Below are 17,982 nucleotides of genomic sequence, written 5' to 3' on the forward strand. Positions count from 1 at the left end.
CACCTTTCTGTCTTCTTTCCTACTTTTGTGGACAGAGTTGCGATACAAAAATTTGTGTAAATCCGTCTGCTTAAGTAGAGTGAGAACTTTCTCTACTTTGTTATACAGTGACACTCCATCCCCTTAACCTTGGGACTTTTCTCTGACTGTCCCTCCATTCCTGGACTTTTTTCTCTTTCCTCATATTTGTTTCCTAGAATTTCTGGCTTCCTTCAAATCCCCTCTTCTGCAAAGAAGTATTTCTTTATTTCCCTTAATGCAAATCCCTTCCCTTTTATTATCTCCAATTTGTCCCATATGTATTTTGTACATTGTTGTTTGCATGTGTTCTTCTCCATTAGAATGTGAACTCTTTGAAAGTAGGGACTTTTTTTGGGGGATGGTGTAGTCTCTATATCTTCAACACTTAGTAGAGTGCCTGGCACATAGTAGATGCTTAATAAATATTTGTTAGCTCTAAGAATATTGTCATGAAAAGAGAAAATCACTAATTACATATCCCCACTTTTAACTGTTTTCTTTCCCCACCATAAGTGTATTCTTAGCTTAGGTGAAATTCTTTTGTGGCATCCTTTTCTAAGAGGTTCTTTTATGTTTTACCTTGTTTTACATTTTCGTATCCCCTTCTTTTTTATTATTAATTCTGTCCTCTTATTTTTCGGTTATATATACTTACTTGTTTTTTTCAGAAAGTTTTTATTGAAATTTTTATATCATTATTTTTCTTCTACTCCTATAGATGCATCCCATGTAACAGAGTATTTTTTAAATTAAAAAAAAAAAAAAGAAAAAGAAGAAAAAATTAGCTGAAACTTGTGCCATGTGCAATACCTATGGACCTCTCACCTCCTTGAAGGAGTGTATGGGAGTTTCTTACATATGTGTTTCTTACAATTTTGCAGCATCCAATTTTTAATTTTTTGTGTTTTGTTCTTTTTATTTACATTGGTTATAGTCATTGTGTATACTTTTTTATTGGCTCTGCTTTACCTAGCTCTCCATCAGTTGACTTAGATCTTTCCATACTTCTGTATTCATCACATTCATTGTTTCTTATAGCACAATAACATTCCATTACATTCATGTACAATTTGGCTTTTTAAATTTAATTTAATTTTTACTAACAAAGGATCTCCTTTCTCCTCCTACTGATAAAGCAAGAATGTCCAAATTATGTTTCAGTTATATATAGTCATGAAAAACAAATTCCGACATTAGCTATGTCCCTCCTCACTTCAAAAAAAAAAAAAAGGAAAGGAAAAGAAAGAAAAGAAAATATGATTCAGTCTGTACTCTTGAGTTCATTGGCTCTCTGTCTGAAGGTACTGTCTTTTTCATCCTATAAATAATTTAATGTTTCCTTTAAGATTTTCAACCAATAATCATTTACTAAGTGCCTACTGTGTGACAGGCACTGTGCTGAAAGCTGGTGCATATATGTTTAGAGTGATATTTATTCATTATTCATTAATTTTTAGCAAAATGTAGTTTCCACATTCTCTTTTAATTAGATTGATTTTTGGTTTTGCTTTGAGATCATAATGGCTGCCTTTTTCTTTTTTTAACTTCAGTTGAAGTGAAATAGATTCTGTCTTACCCATTCATTTAACTTATTTTTCATATCTTTATATTTTAAGTGTGTTTCTTGTAAAGCATATTGTTGGATTCTGGTTTCTAATCTAGTCAGCTATCCTCTTCTATTTTATGTGTGAGTTTATCCCATTCACATCTACAGTTATGATTACTAATTGTATTTCCTTTCATGCTTTTCTTATGCTTATTCTTCCCTTTTTTCCTTGTCATTTTTTTGAGTGTTTTGCTTCTGACTAATGCCTCCCTTAATCTATCCTTCCTCTTAGAAGTCTTCCCTTTTCTCCTAATCCCTTTTTCTTCCCTTGCCTTTACCCTCCTTTAGTCAGTTCAGATGAGAGTGAGATTCAAGTATTATCTGCCCCCTTCCGTTGCCCCCTCCTTATTGTATAAACTCTTTTGCACACTGTTTATGTAAGATAAATTTCCCCATTTTTTCTGTTTTTTTCTCTCCATCTCCCACCCCCACTTTCTTATTCCCCATCCATTCCATTTAAATAAATAATAATACGAACACAACACAATTACACCATAATTGTACACTCTGTATAATTAGACTCCTTCTGTTACCCCTGGTCATGATAAAGTTCTGAGAGGTTGCATATATCATATCCCTGAGTAAGAATGTGAACAGTTTAGTCCCTTATGATTTCTCACTCATGTTTACCTTCTTATGCTTCTCTTGACTTATGTGTTTTAAATGCAGATTTTCTGCTGTGCTCTGATCTTGTCATCAGAAATACTTAGAAGTCTTCTGTTTTTTTAAAAGACCATTTTTCCTCCTATACAATTATACTCACTTTTGCTACATTGATATTTGTGGCTATAAGCCTAGACTCTTTGCCTTCTGGAATATTATATTTCATAGGAGGTCCAAAAGCTCACTGAAGAAAATAATTCCTTAAAAATTAGAATGGAGCAAATGGAAGTTAATGACTATGAGAAATTAAGAAATTATAAAACAAAACCAAAAGAATGAAAAAGTAGAAACAATGTGAAATATCTCATTGGAAAAATAAATGACCTGGAAAAGAGATCCAGGAAAGGTAATTTAAAAATTATTGGACTACCTGAAAGCCATGACAAAAAAGGAGCATAGACATTATCTGTCAAGAAATTACCAAGGAAAACTGCCCTGATATTCTAGAACCATATGGTAAAAAAGAAATGGAAAGAATACACCGGTCACCTCCTGAAAGAGATCCCCAAAGGAAAACTCCTAGGAGTATTGTAGCCAATATTCCAGAGAAAAGTTCATGGAGAAAATATTGCAAGCAGCCAGAAAGAAGCCATTCAAGTATGGTGGAGCCATAGTCAGGATAACACAAGATTTGGCAGCATCTACATTAAGGGATCAGAGGGCTTGGAATATGATACTCCAGAGATCAGTGGAACTAGGATTAAAACCAAGAATCACCTACCCAGCAAAATTGAGTATAATCCTTCACAGGAAGAAATGGACATTCAGTGAAATAGAGAATTTTCAAGCATTCCTGATAACCAGAGCAGTTTTCTTTGATAATTTCATGAATGATGATGTCTAGGCCCTTTTTTTCATTATGGCTTTCACATAGCCCCATAATTTTAAAATTGTCCCTCCTGGATCTGTTTTCCAGGTCAGTTGTTTTTCCAATGAGATATTTCACATTGTTGTCAATTTTTTCATTCTCTTGGTTTTGTTTTGTAATTTCTTGGTTTCTCATAAAGTCATTAGCTTCCATCTGCTGCATTCTAATTTTTAAAGAACTGTTTTCTTCAGTGAGCTTTTGAACTAATTCTGCTTTTTAAAGTATTCTTCTCCTCCTTGACTTTTTGGACCTCCTTTGCCATTTGGGTTAGTCGACTTTTAAAGGTATTACTATCTTCAGCATTATTTTGAATTTCCTTTAACAAGCTGTTGACTCGTTTTTCATGATTTTCTTGCATTGCTCTCATGTCTCTTCTCAATTTTTCCTCCATTTTCTTATTTGATTTTCAAATTTGAGCTCTTCCATGGCCTGAGACCATTGCATGTTTTTTTGGAGGTTTGGATGCAGAAGCCTTGACTTTGTTGTCTTCCTCTGATGATATCCTTTGTTCTTCCTCATTCAAAAGGATGGAGGAAAATACTTGTTCACCGAGAAAGTAACCTTCTATAGTCTTATTTTTTTTCCCCTTTTTTTGGGCATTTTCTCAGTCAGTTACTTGACTTTTGAGTCCTTTGTCAAGAGGAGGGTATACTTGAGGGACCTGTAGGTTCTCAGTTCCTCCAAGGTGGCACAATCAAGGGAGAGGAGTTTACTCATCTCCTGGTCTGTGCTCTGGTCTGGGAAGAATCACAAGATTTTCTGCCCAGGATCTGTAAATAGAATTACCTTTCCAGAGTCTTTACCAGCTCCACCACACCAGCACTCCTCGTCATTCCAGATCTATCACTCAGGGCTGAGATCCACATCAGCTGCTTGATTCCCCCAGGGTCTTTAGGCTGAAGGCTCCTAAAATGGATGCTGCTACACAGTGACTACCACTGCCCTGCGGCCAGGGCCAGACCTTGTTCCCTTCTCACCCAGGTGAAAGTGCTTTCTCACTGACCTTTGAAGCTGTCTTTGGCATTTGTGGGTTGAGAAATGTGGGAATTGCAACTGCTACCTATGATTTCGTGCCCTGAAGCCTGCTCCAGTTCTGTCCCTGCCCTGCCTTGTGGCCAAAACTGCGTTGCGCTCTGCTCTGAGCCCTGGGTGATAGACCTTTCCTGCAGGACTTCCAGGCTGTCTTGGACTGGAAATCTCTTTCACTCTGTCATCTTGTAGCTTCTGCTTCTCTAAAATTTGTTTAGAGTTATTTCTTTTCTTTTCTTTTTTTTTTTTAATCAGTTATTTGTTGTTTATTCAGTATTTAGGGTTAGTATGACACTTGAGGAATTGGTTGCATTGTTGTACATGTACAGATCTTTTTATATAATATGGAAATTTACAACTATTGATATATATATAGGCAGACAAAATCAGGTCCTCTAGAAAGGTGATACATGGGCGCCATACTGTAGTGCCGTAATGGAGGGGAGCACAAAGGTAATCAATGCATCAATAAAGAATTACTACTGTATGGTGTTTTGTATCCAAGAGTGTTGTCTTCTAGACCTAAGGGAACTTGTAGCACCTACATACAAAGCAGGTAGTTTATATACCTGTGGGGCACTAGCTCTTCTTGATACCACCCACTGAGACTATACAGGTCATATTCAGCATCATATGCAAACTACAACAGGGTTCTATTCCCCATTTCTAACTTTAGGAAGAAACTAGAGTGTGTTCACAGGTTTTACACTTCTGGTGTTTAGTCACTAATCAGAGGAAGGATTTGGTCTATCTGAGAAGCAGATCATACGTAACCCCTCAACCCCCTGTCCTGTTCTCTTTATGGCAGCACATTCAAAGGCTTTAAAATTGTAGCTCCTTCTGGATTCCCCAAAGAGTATCTGCGCTATTTTTTAAGTGGTTCTCCTCCTCTGGATTCAGGTTGACCTTCACCACATCTGAAACGCCATTCTGCCCCAAGACACATGGGACACTAAGAAAGACATCCTCTTTAATGCCATATAGGCCCTTAATGATGGTGGTAATTGGATGCACTCTCCTAAGATTCTTCATAATGCTTTCTGCCAGATCTGCCACAGACAAGCCAGTGACCCAGGAAGTATAGCCCCTTCATACCTCACAAGCACTTTTCAACCACCTGTTTATGAACATCTTTCCAATTTTCTGCATCAGCATCAGTTCCCAAAGAAGGATGAAGGTTCTTTAGAGACACACCAGCAAGATTCACACCGTTCCACACAGGAACACTGGAGTCTCCATGTTCCCGAAGCACCCATCCATGACAACTTGAAGAATGGACACCAACTCTCTCCCCCATTAGGTAACGGAAACGGGCAGAATCCAGATTGCAACCACTTCCAATAACACGGTGTTTAGGAAAACACTTAGCTTCCAGGCCACATATGTCAAAATATCCACTGGATTGGAAACAACAAGCAGCTTGCAATTAGGGCTGTATTTAACAATATTGGGAATGATGAATTTAAAGATATTCACATTACGCTGGACCAAATTAAGATGACTTTCTCCTTCTTGTTGACATGCCCCAGCTGTAACAATGACCAACTTTGAGTTTGCAGTCATGCTGTAGTCTTTGCCAGAAACAATCTTTTTAGGAAAAGGCTGCCATGTTGGAGATCTATCATCTCTTCCTTTAGTTTGTCTTCTATTACATCAACTAGGGCAAGTTCATCAGCCAATTCCTTTGTTAAGATACTAATGGCACATGCCATGCCAACTGCACCAACCCCAACAACAGTGATCTTGTTCTGGGGAACCTGGTCCTCCTTTAGGACATTCAAGATAAGCTGATCCTTGACAGTTGATGCCATTTTGGAGGATAGCTGTGGGGATAGCTGGTGAGGCTGCGAAAGTTCTGAGATAGATGTGAGGTTGCTGCTCCCAGGCTCGCACCTAGAGTTACTCCTTTCCTTTCCTTTCCTTTCCTTTCCTTTCCTTTCCTTTCCTTTCCTTTCCTTTCCTTTCCTTTCCTTTCCTTTCCTTTCCTTTCCTTTCCTTTCCTTTCCTTTCCTTTCCTTTCCTTTCCTTTCCTTTCCTTTCCTTTCCTTTCCTTTCCTTTCCTTTCCTTTCCTTTCCTTTCCTTTCCTTTCCTTTCCTTTCCTTTCCTTTCCTTTCCTTTCCTTTCCTTTCCTTTCCTTTCCTTTCCTTTCCTTTCCTTTCCTTTCCTTTCCTTTCCTTTCCTTTCCTTTCCTTTCCTTTCCTTTCCTTTCCTTTCCTCTTATTTCATTTTTTAATTTTTCTTTTATTTATTTATTTATTTTTTATTTAACTTTTAACATTCATTTTCACAAAATTTTGGGTTCCAAATTTTCTCCCCTCCCCCCACCCCAAAACACTGAGCATTCTAATTGCCCCTATCACCAATCTGCCCTCTCTTCTATCATCCCTCTCTGCCCTTGTCTCCATTTTCTCTTTTGTCCTTTAGGGCCAAATAACTTTCTATACCCCTTTACCTGTATTTCTTGTTTCCTAGTAGCAAGAATAGTACTCGACAGTTGTTCCTAAAACTTTGAGTTCCAACTTCTCTTCCTCCTTCCCTCCCCACCCCTTCTCTTTGGAAGGCAAGCAATTCAATATAGGCCATATCTGTGTAGTTTTGCAAATGACTTCCATAATAGTCATGTTGTATAAGACTAACTATATTTCCCTCCATCCTGTCCTGTCCCCCATTACTTCTATTCTCTCTTTTGATCCTGTCCCTCCCCATGAGTGTTGACCTCAAATTGGTCCCTCCTCCCCATGCCCTCCCTTCCATCATCCCCCCCCCCCGCTTATCCCCTTATCCCCCACTTTCCTGTGTTGTAAGATAGGTTTTCATACGAAAATGAGTGTGCATTTTATTCCTTCATTTAGTGGAATGTGATGAGAGTAAACTTCATGTTTTTCTCTCCCTTCCCTTCTTTTTCCCTCCACTAAAAAATCTTTTGCTTGCCTCTTTTATGAGAGATAATTTGCCCCATTCCATTTCTCCCTTTCTCCTCCCAATATATTTCTCTCTCACTGCTTGATTTCATTTTTTTAAGATATGATCCCATCCTCTTCAATTCACTCTGTGCACTCTGTCTCTATGTGTGTGTGCGTGTGCATGTGCATGTTTGTGTGTGTAATCTCACCTAGTACCCAGATACTGAAAAGTTTCAAGAGTTACAAATATTGTCTTTCCATGTAGGAATGTAAACAGTTCAACTTTAGTAAGTCCCTTATGATTTCTCTTTACTGTTTACCTTTTCATGCTTCTCTTCATTCTTGAGTTTGAAAGTCAAATTTTCCTTTTAGCTCTGGTCTTTTCATCAAGAATGCTTGAAAGTCCTCAATTTCATTGAAAGACCAGTTGTTCCCCTGAAGTATTATACTCAGTTTTGCTTGGGTAGGTGATTCTTGGTTTTAGTCCCAGTTCCTTTGACTTTTGGAATATCATATTTCCAAGCCCTGTGATCCCTTAGTGGAGAAGCTGCTATAACTTGTGTTATCCTGATTGTATTTCCACAATACTTGAATTGTTTCTTTCTAGCTGCTTGCAATATTTTCTCCTTGACCTGGGAACTCTGGAATTTGGCCACAATGTTCCTAGGAGTTTCTCTTTTTGGATCTCTTTCAGGTGGTGATCAGTAGATTCCTTGAATACTTATTTTGCCCTCTGGTTCTAAAATTTCAGGGCAGTTTTCCTTGATAATTTCATGAAAGATGCTGTCTAGGCTCTTTTTTTGATCATGGCTTTCAGGTAGGCCCATAATTTTTAAATTGTCTCTCCTGGATCTCTTTTCCAGGTCAGTTGTTTTTCCAATGAGATATTTCACATTATCTTCCACTTTTTCATTCTTTTGGTTTTGTTTTGTGATTTCTTGATTTCTCATAAAGTCATTGGCCTCCATCTGTTCCATTCTAATTTTGAAAGAACTATTTTTTTCATTGAGCTTTTGAACCTCCTTTTCCATTTGGCTAATTCTGCTTTTTAAAGCATTCTTCTCCTCATTGGCTTTTTGAACCTCTTTTGCCAGTTGAGTTAGGCTAGTTTTCAAGGTGTTATTTTCTTCAGCATGTTTTTGGGTCTCCTTTAGCAGGGTGTTTACTTGTTTTTCATGCTTTGCTTGCATGTCTCTCATTGCTCTTCCCAGTTTTTCCTCCACCTCTCTAACTTGATTTTCAAAATCCTTTTTGAGCTCTTCCATGGCCTGAACCCATTGAGTGGGCTGGGATACAGAAGCCTTGGCTTCTGTGTCTTTCCCTGATGGTAAGCATTGTTCTTCCTCATCAGAAAGGAAGGGAGGAAATACCTGTTCACCAAGAAAGTAACCTTCTGTAGTCTTATTTTTTTTCCCTTTTCTGGGCATTTTCCCAGCCAGTGATTTGACTTCTGAGTATTCTCTTCACACCCACTTTGCCTCCAGGTCTGCCCAGCCAGCGCTTGGGGTCTGAGATTCAAATGCTACTTCCCAGCCTCAGGGCTTTGGGTGGGGGCGGGGCTGCTGTTCCGTGTGATATTAAGTTCAGGTGCTCAGATCAGGGCAGGGCCGCCTCACTGGCTCAGTTCCCTCAGGGGGTTTATGCAGAGACCTTCAACAATGGATCTGAGCTCCTGCCTGCTTGGGGAGCCCTTGTCTGCCACCGCTCCTGCTGCTGCCTCCTGAGGGGGCCTGAGTTATGGGGGCACCCCACTCCCCTCTCGGCAAGCTGAGAAGACCCTCTCACCAACCTTTGGGGCCTGTGGGTGGAGGGACCTGCGTGGCCCCTGGAGATTCCGTCCCTGAAGCCTGCTCGGATCTGCTCCTCTAGGTGCTGTGCGGCCAAGGCAGGGCTGGGCTCAGCTCCAGGTCCAGGTGCGATGGACCTTTTGCGAGAGGTTTTCAGGGCTCTCTAGAACAGAAATCTCCTCCACTCTGTTGTCCTGTGGCTTCTGCTGCTCCAGAATTTGTTCGGAGTTCTTTACAGATATTTTATGGGCTGTGGGTTTGGAGCTAGCATATGTGTGTATTTCTACTCTGCCATCTTGGCTCTGCCCTCGAGTTATTTCTAATAGGTATTTTATGGGCTGTGGCGGGGGAGAGCTAGCGCAGGTATATCCTTCTACTCTGCCATTGTGGCTCTGCCCCTCATTTTTTTTTTGTTATGCAACAATATTACGTATAATTTCCTCTGCCATTCTTCAACTGATTGCTTGTGCATCAGTTTGCTGATGCAAAAAAAGCTGATATAAATTTTTTTTTTTGCATCAGTGCTTTTCTTTTTTCTTTGATATTTTTGAGATATTGGCCACTAGCTGCATCTAAGTGGATTGAGTTTGGTGACTTCGGGGGTCTAGTTCTTTGTTTCCCTGGCACTGTGGTGTGTGAGGAGCTCCCTTGATGCAGTAAGTCCAAAACAAGTCACTTTCCCTTTAAACCAACCCATCTCCACTTGTTTTCAAGCAGGAAGTTCCCCACTTAGAACCTGTAAACTAGGTGCAGAGACCCCAGCCAAGTGCAGAGACTCACCTACCCACTTCCTCCGTGTCCCATGGGGAGGAGAATATTGCAGGGTTCTCAAGCAGAGCAGAACCTGCAAATAGAATGCAGAGACCCCACACTATCCCCATTTTGGCTGTAGTGCCAACAATAAAGGGAATGGACTCATGGGCTTACCTTGATTTGGAGAGGACCTGGGTCTGAGATAGTTGCCCTAGGATAGACGCCTGAAATGTTGAACATTGGGGCACCCCAAAATGATTAGGTGTGTGTTGTATGTGTGGTAGGGTCATCTTGAAGGAATTCACTCATGCGGTCTCCAAATCAAGTAAAGGCATTTATTGTGTATGGCACACTAAGCTGTCCCATTAAGGAACAGCAGCTTTAGGAGTGGGGAGACAACTGCTCCTTAAGACAGACAGCCCCTGTAAGGGAGAGGGTTCCCTCCTGCCCCCAAGGAGGCCACTTCAGGGAGCTAGCTCCTTTGAGGAGATGCCCACTCATCAAAAGAAGCTAGGGGTTTTTATAGAGGAAAACCTGCTGTGGTTGGGGAGATGAGGCAGCCAGGGACACAAAGGCAAGAGTTGGGGGTAGGTCAGAGTTTGAGCATGTCTAGGCACATCATTATTCCATTGTTCAGCCTATTTGCCCATTAGTTTATTTCACTGAGCAGCCTACTTGATTCTCATCATCTCCTAAACTGGCATTAAATGATACTTGATATAATGGGCTTCTCATTGACCAATGTATTTGAATATCATCAGTTATGATATTCACTAAATAACATATCGTGGTTTCACAGTTCTTTGCATCATTTGCTTAATTATCTCCATTCTGAGAAACTAAAGGACTTTAACTTTCACAGGAGTATATAACTAGTAACTTGTCGAGGTTAAACACTTAATCAGTATTTAAAATTCTAGGCCAAATAAGTCAAATCTTATACCTGCATCTAACTCAGATGTGCTCCTGCTTTAGCCTATAAGATAAAGATGTAGTATTTGTGTTCACATTCGTCATCTGACATGGTTATGGAAATTTGCCATAAAAGAATAGGAGCATAACTAGCAAGTTCCAATAATCAGAGCTTGAGGTGGATTTACCTCTGAAAGATCCCACATCCTAGATAACAAGTATTGACTATAATCTTACATTGGTAACAGTAAGATATTCATCACAGAAAAATCACGTCTTGATTTTTACTGGTAGTCAGTATTATACAAATGATTTTGCTTTTAGATAATAATAAACAACAAAAGACTTGGAATGTGTAAATATAATAATCCCAAATTGTATACAGAGAACAGATTATATGAAATATTGTCTGTTATGATACACATTCCATTCGAATGGACATAAACATAGGCTACTGTTCTCAGAATCTCTTTAAACGATGAGAACATCTTTAAGGTGACTCTTAAGTAGTTTGCAGGCATTTCTACATGTGTTCTAATTCCAGATTAAATAGCAAACATAAGTAAGATCAGATGTCTTGTAAAGGTGACACAAGATGGCTCATAGTTTACTAGTCTTCACAACATAACTGTCTGTATTGAAATCCAATTCCTTAAAACATAAGCAAAAGAGATTCCTGATTTTGACCTCACAGCTTCCAATCAAAATAACAAGATCTTTCCTACTTACATGTGAAACAGCAAATATGTTTTTGTGTTAGGTTGCAATTTACCAGAATAATCCTGATAAGGAGCATTCTCAGATCCTGTTCTTACTTCCTTTAGGACAGATTTTGGTTTAAATCAATTCTGGATTTATAATCACTAATGGTAACATTTTAATTTCTGAAGCTTAATATTCTTAGGACTTTAAAAGGAAAAGAAGATTATTATCTTCTTTATAGATTTATAGATATAGATATAGTTTATAGATTTCCTTTTTTTTTTTTAAAAGATACATAGTGACAATTCTCAGATGTGAATAAACCTTTTTCTCTTCCTCCTCGGGTTCCTTTTGAGATTTATCAAATAAAGAACTGCTCAGATAAAGAGCATTCCAGCTCCCCATTCCCATCCTTCTGGGAATTTCAAGCTACATACACTGGGAAGTACATATAAAGTTTTACAAAACAGTTTGACATCATACATGTTATCATCATGTTAGCTGAAAATGTTCTGGGCTAAATATCCAAAGACTCTAAGTTGACTTGTTACTTTTAGCCCAGGTACAGAGACCTAAGGAATTGGATTTAATGTTGGAAGGGTGGGATCCATTTCCCCAGACAGAAACTCCAGAGGTATATAAGTAGTTGAATTAAAATAATTAAATAATTTTAATAATACTAGGAAACATTTAAGATTGTTATATAATAATCACAAATCACAATAGCCAATATCTTTATGACATCCAATATTTATGTAGTATTAGATTTAATAAGGTTGTCCCACAGATTTATCTGAAAGGTGGATGGACATGATTAATCAGATTATTTCACCTTACTCTCAGACTAAACTGATTACAGATCGATTTCTAAAAATCTTTTCCTTTGCAATTTCTAGTTCTTAATTGAAATAAAATCATTATACTACACTTGGGTCTAAATCCTGAAATCTTAAAATAATGACATCCTAACTCAGTTACTGATTTATTATTATTTTTTAATATCAGTCTTTTGACAATTAAATCTGTAGTCCAAGAGAATTAAAGAGGAATTCACATTTCTAACAATTTTTCTAATACAATAAATTATCAAAATAATGTTAGGCATTATCTTTATGCACATTACAAATCACATAACTCTGCGTAAAACCACACAACTAACAAGTTTGCTAGTATAGTATGATAATAATAAATAATAAATAGTGAATTTCACTTAAAATGAGACAAGAATAAATTCAATTACACCTGGATCTATTTTCTAAATGTTATCATATAGAACCTCAATTTATAATTTCAGTTGTTTAGTATTATATTTTATACAAGGGCTATTTATTCCATGCCTTTTATATTATGGAATTCACTATTTCCAGCTAATCTACTGCCAAAGATTTTGAAGTGACCATGTATATGACATTAGGAGCTTGAAATGTGGTATCCTCCATTTTGATTGCTTCTAACCCTCTATGAATTTGTCTGTTGACTTTCAAATTAAGCTACAAAATTTTCATGTTCAATCTTTCTACTTAAAACAAAGTCAAATTTCCTCATGTCCTCTCAACATGTTTAAAGCATCTGAAACTGGCAGAAGGGCAAGCAGAGCAGCTATCCAGGGACAGGAAGGGTTTGGAGCATGTGGGCTTGCTGCCGTGTTCAGGGTATGTTTCCTTTTGTCTATAAATCTTATCTACTTTCCATATTTTCACTCAAGCCTTTATTTCTTCCTAAATCTTTCCCATTGTTCAGACTACCCAACTTTTCTTTACATTTCAACCATATCTCAGGCTGCACAGACTATTAATAAACCAATGTTTTACTAAAAGCCCTACTTTCCTATACTATGTAGTTAATTTCAACCCAGGGGATTGTCTTCATTAATCTGTGTATTCAGGTATTCTCTAAGAGATCAAAGAGCTCCAAATCTCTCATTCTCCCGAAAGTAGATTAAAAACCTGCCCTGTCTATTACCAGTCCCAATAAAGGAAGAAGTTTGTGGGACAAATCCTAAAGAAAAAAAAAAGCCATTAAGATGTTTTTAAAGATTACAAAACTTCTAGGAGACATACAATGGTTTATGTTCCTGTTGGAATAGAAGTGGGATTCTGACTATTCTGAAACCTGTTAACAGATTACACAATATTTGGTTGCCCATTAAACACAATTTTTCAAATTAAAAATCACACTCACCTTCCTTATTGTCCTTCTTTTAGATTTCTTCCTTTTAGAATCTGGAGAGAGTTAATACAATAATTTACAAATCAAGAGAACTGTACTTTCACATCCTTCCCAATATTACTACTTACAGAAAACAGCTTTTACAGTGTTAGAGAGAGAGAGAGAGAGAGAGAGAGAGAGAGAGAGAGTGTGTGTGTGTGTGTGTGTGTGTGTGTGTGTGTGTGTGTGTGTGTGTGTGTGTGTGTGAGTCAGGGTTAAGTGACTTGCCCAGGGTCCCACAGCTAGTGAGTGTCTGGGGCTGAATTTGAATTCAGGTCCTCCTGACCAGCCATGCTCTATTCACTGCACTATTAGCTGCCCCAATGTTAATATACATTTTTAACAAATTAGTGAAATTAGTGAAATCCTAAATTGATTACATTTAAGGCTGATATAAAAACCCTAATCATAGTGTCTTAAAAGATAAAAACCTTATTTTTGCAATTTTAAAATGCATTTCCCTGATATTAGATATATTGGGTGACAGGTGGCAAAGACAGTTCTATAGGTTGAAACAATCTACCAACTTTAGTTTGGGGATTTAATTAAATCTGAAGTCATCTAACTTTGGAGTGGCAAAAAACTGTCTTAGTAGCTTTCCCTCATTAGCTCCTGTCTTTGGGTTGCTCAGTTCTTGATTTTTATCAGTATAAAGCTACTATTAGAACTTTGTCCAAAGAAAAAAACTTGGCATTTTTACTCAGAAAGATCACTTCTCTGATTCCATCTCGCAAACTAACTCCTGGGAGAGTTTCACCCTGCTTTTTCAGTTCCCTTACTTAACAAGCTAATCTTAGAAAACCTCAAACAAATGGATGTAGAGACAAACAGAACAGAGCCTTAGTGACCCAGAAAGCGAAAAGTTGAGTTTAAAAACTACTTTCTTTCCTAGCTTTAATATCTCTTAATTTTGTCACTTTGCCTGAAAGCAAGAATCCTTTTGACACAAACTCTGCCTGAAAACGCTAAGAATAGGACTTCTCAGAGCTCTCTTGCATAGTTTTACATACCTTTACTTAAAGAGTTCATTTTATGAACACACAGTTTAATTTGTATGTAACCCCAAAATCTTCAAAGCATGGATTATAGCTTTAGAGATTCTCTCATAGAATGTTGACCAGGATTTCACTATTTAAAGCCCTAGTCCTGTAAGAAATTCAGAATTACCAGTAGTTGGTTTCATAAACCATGATATCCATAATAATAAAAACCATATCCATAGTACCCTGAATTTCCCATGTGGCCCTTTACTATGTACACAGGTTTTCTGTTTTTTTTTCCCCATATAGCTTACTTCAGAGAATTTTTTTAAGTAAACATATCTTACTTGACAATCTGCCTCCCTATGAACATGAAAATTAGAAAAACACTGCAGCACAGACACTAAAGACAGATATATAGACACTTATATGCTTACTGAGATAAAATTTACTTCCTGATAAAAGGGAGAGAAAGATCACAACAGAATTATCCTTGTGGAGAAACTCTCCATGTATCCAACTGAGGGGAGCTCCTTATTAAGAATCTACAGTGAAAGGCTCTAATCCCTTCTTGGTTCCCATAATGGTAAGGTTTAAAAAAGTTTGAGAGACATAGTTTTTGGATAATTTAGTCATTTTATTAGATAAGGCCATAGGGTTATTAATAAAGGATGGTCATTTGGCTGTCTCTTTTAGAGCAAAGACAGTCATGGCAGTGGGACTCACAGTTTATATATTCTTCAGAACAGTAGGTGGTCCATCAAACAGCAATTAAATCTAATTGTTTGACATGATTGGCTGTGGGTTGTATTAAAATGAATGATTGAGTCTGTTTTGGATAGAAAAAAGTATCTCTATACCAGACCACCTATAGCTTTAGTTTATCAATTAAAAAATGTATACCTAATCCAAGCCTGAGCAGAACACAATAGGCTTCCCTACCTTAGATTAAATTCCTTGCAAGGTAGGGTGGGGTCTGACCAAAAAGAGGAGTCAGTGTTACCTCATCAGTAATGTTCTTCTCACTGAACTTTTAAAGGACTTTAGAAGAGGAGTAGAGCTCTGAATTTCTGCCCAAATTACTGGTTATTATTAATAATTTTTCACGGGGAGTAGTTAAAATTCATTGGCATTGTAACAGTAAATTGGTTCAACTGTTACGGTAATCAGTTTGGAGTTATCCAAGATAAGTTACTAAATTATTCATTCCCTTTATCTTAGTGATCATCTTTTGGAAACATATTTCAGGGAGGTTATTAACAGAAGGAAATGATCCATATGTACAACAAAGTTCATAGCAGCATTATTTGTGATGACAAAAAACTAAACAAATGTGCCTAATGGTTGAGAGAAATAATTGAACAAGTGATTGTAGTATGAATGTAATGATATATTTAAAGAACAATTTTTTATGTCAGTTTTTGTTTTCATGTCATTTAAATTTCAAAATATAGCCAATCCCCTCTCCTAGTAAGTCATCTGTTATGGCTGAATAATAAAGAAAAGAACAAAAAAACTTGTTCAGCAAAACTAACGTCAAAAAAATCTGACATGTAGTTGTACATTCATCATTCTCCACCTCTGTCAAGAGGTCTGAATTGGGGCCCCCAGATTCCTTGCAGTGGCCTGCACTTTCTGGGTTTTTGAGGTTCAGAGAGCTGGATCTTCAAGACTCTGCAGCATATCAGGATAGTATCTCGAGGCTACTATGGATAAATGGGCTAGTCTTATCTGAGTCATGCTCTGCCCTTTTGGGGGCTCACTAGGTCCCCACCTTGAGACTTTCTGACTACATTTGTTCTTTCTGAGGTGGGGACCTTTGTTCTTTTTTCAATATATTTTATGTTTTCCCCCAATTAAATATGAAAATATACAAAAACACATAGAATATATAAATATATAAAATATCTAAAAACATATAAAAGCATTTTAAACATTCATTTAAAAAAATTTTTGAGTTCCAAATTCTCTCTCTTCCCTACCACTCCTCCCCTTTTGAGAAGGCAAGCAATTTGATATGGCTTATACATGTGCAGTCATGCAAAGCATATTTCTGTATTAGTCATATGAAAGAAAACACAGACAAAAAAGCCCCCAAGAAAAATAATGAAAGTAATGAAAAAGTGCTTCACTCTCTATTCAGACTCCATCAGTTCTTTCTCTGGGGATGAATAAAATTTTTCATCATAAATGCTTCAGAATTGTCTTAGATCATTATGTTGCTGAGAATAGGTAAGTCATTTACAGTTGATCGTCATATAGTACTGCTGCTACTGTATATAATTTTCTCCTGGCTCTGCACATTTCATTTTGTGTCAGTTCATGTAAGTCTTTCTAGGTTTTCCTGATAGCATCCTGTTTATTATGACTTCAAAGCCAGTGACTTTTATATGCTACCGTAGGTTGTGTTGAGCATAATTAATGATTTTATGTACTAGGCTGTACCTGTGCATTGAAATTTACATATTGAGGAAGTGGCATTTAGAGTTGGGACCCTTCTTATGTTTTCATTGAAGATGCTTTTAGTGAGTACATAAATCATAAAGATTTTATTGAAGTACAAACCCTGCAAATTGGCAGAAAAGACAGAAAAATGGCAACAGTTGATGTTGGAGGATTATGAGAAGATAGGCACACCGATGTATTGTTGGTGGAGCTGTGAAATGGTAGAACCATTTTGGAAAGTAATTTGGAATTAGTAAAATGACTAAAATACCATACCCTTGGAACCAGACTCTATTACGGGGCTATTGATAAGAAAAAAAGTCCTCATATACTCCAAAATGTTTATAGCTGTACTTTTTGTAATAGCTCAGACTTGGAAGCAAAGTAGATGCCCTTTTGTTTGAGGAATGGTTAAACAAAGTGTGGTATCTGAATGTTATGGACATTTCTGTGCTCTTAGAAATGATGTGTATGGTGGATACAGAGAAGCATGGAAAGAACTATATGTACTGATGCAAAGTGAAATAAGCCAAGTCAAGACAGCAATATATAGTAAATCCAACAGTTTAAATGGAAAGAACAGTGATACACCAAAAAAATCCAAAGTTACAAAATCACAAAAATCAAATGGAACCTAAATAAAGAGATGTGAAAAGATGCCTTCAACTCCCGCTTTGTGTAGGTGGGAGGCCTACAAGTACTACACATTGTATATTTTTAGACTTTCTTAGTGTGTCACTTAGTTATGCTGACATTTTTTTCACTCTTAAAAAATACTATTTGTTATGTGGGATGGCTATTGTGGAAGGGAAAAGGAGGGATAAATGCAATGTTATGGTGATATAAATAATAGAAAATACCAATGAAAAATTGTTTAAAAAGTGTTTTATTGAGGTGAATGCAGACATATGGGATAGGTACCTGCTAATGTGTTCTTATAGAATCATATATTTAGAACTTGAAGGACCTTTAGAAGGCTTCTAGTTCAGTTCATTTTACAGATGGGGAAACTGAAGCTCAGGAAAGCGAAGTGCTTTGTTCAAGGTGGTAAACACAGCTGGTGGCACAAGGGATAGAACACACGGTCTGGAGTTAGGAAGATCT

At 37.4% G+C, this 17,982-nt stretch overlaps 1 protein-coding gene and 1 pseudogene across 4 annotated transcripts in view; one reads left to right on the plus strand and one right to left on the minus strand.

Annotated features, from left to right (window-relative positions):
* The window catches only part of IPO8 (importin 8), a 179,114-nt gene that overhangs the window by 21,000 nt on the left and 140,132 nt on the right, over positions 1-17,982 (plus strand). The window lies entirely within an intron of this gene.
* On the minus strand, positions 4,977-6,124 carry LOC140533950 (L-lactate dehydrogenase A chain pseudogene; annotated as a pseudogene).

The sequence above is a fragment of the Notamacropus eugenii genome, chromosome 3 (genome assembly GCF_028372415.1).
Source record: "Notamacropus eugenii isolate mMacEug1 chromosome 3, mMacEug1.pri_v2, whole genome shotgun sequence".
Classification (NCBI taxonomy): domain Eukaryota; kingdom Metazoa; phylum Chordata; class Mammalia; order Diprotodontia; family Macropodidae; genus Notamacropus; species Notamacropus eugenii.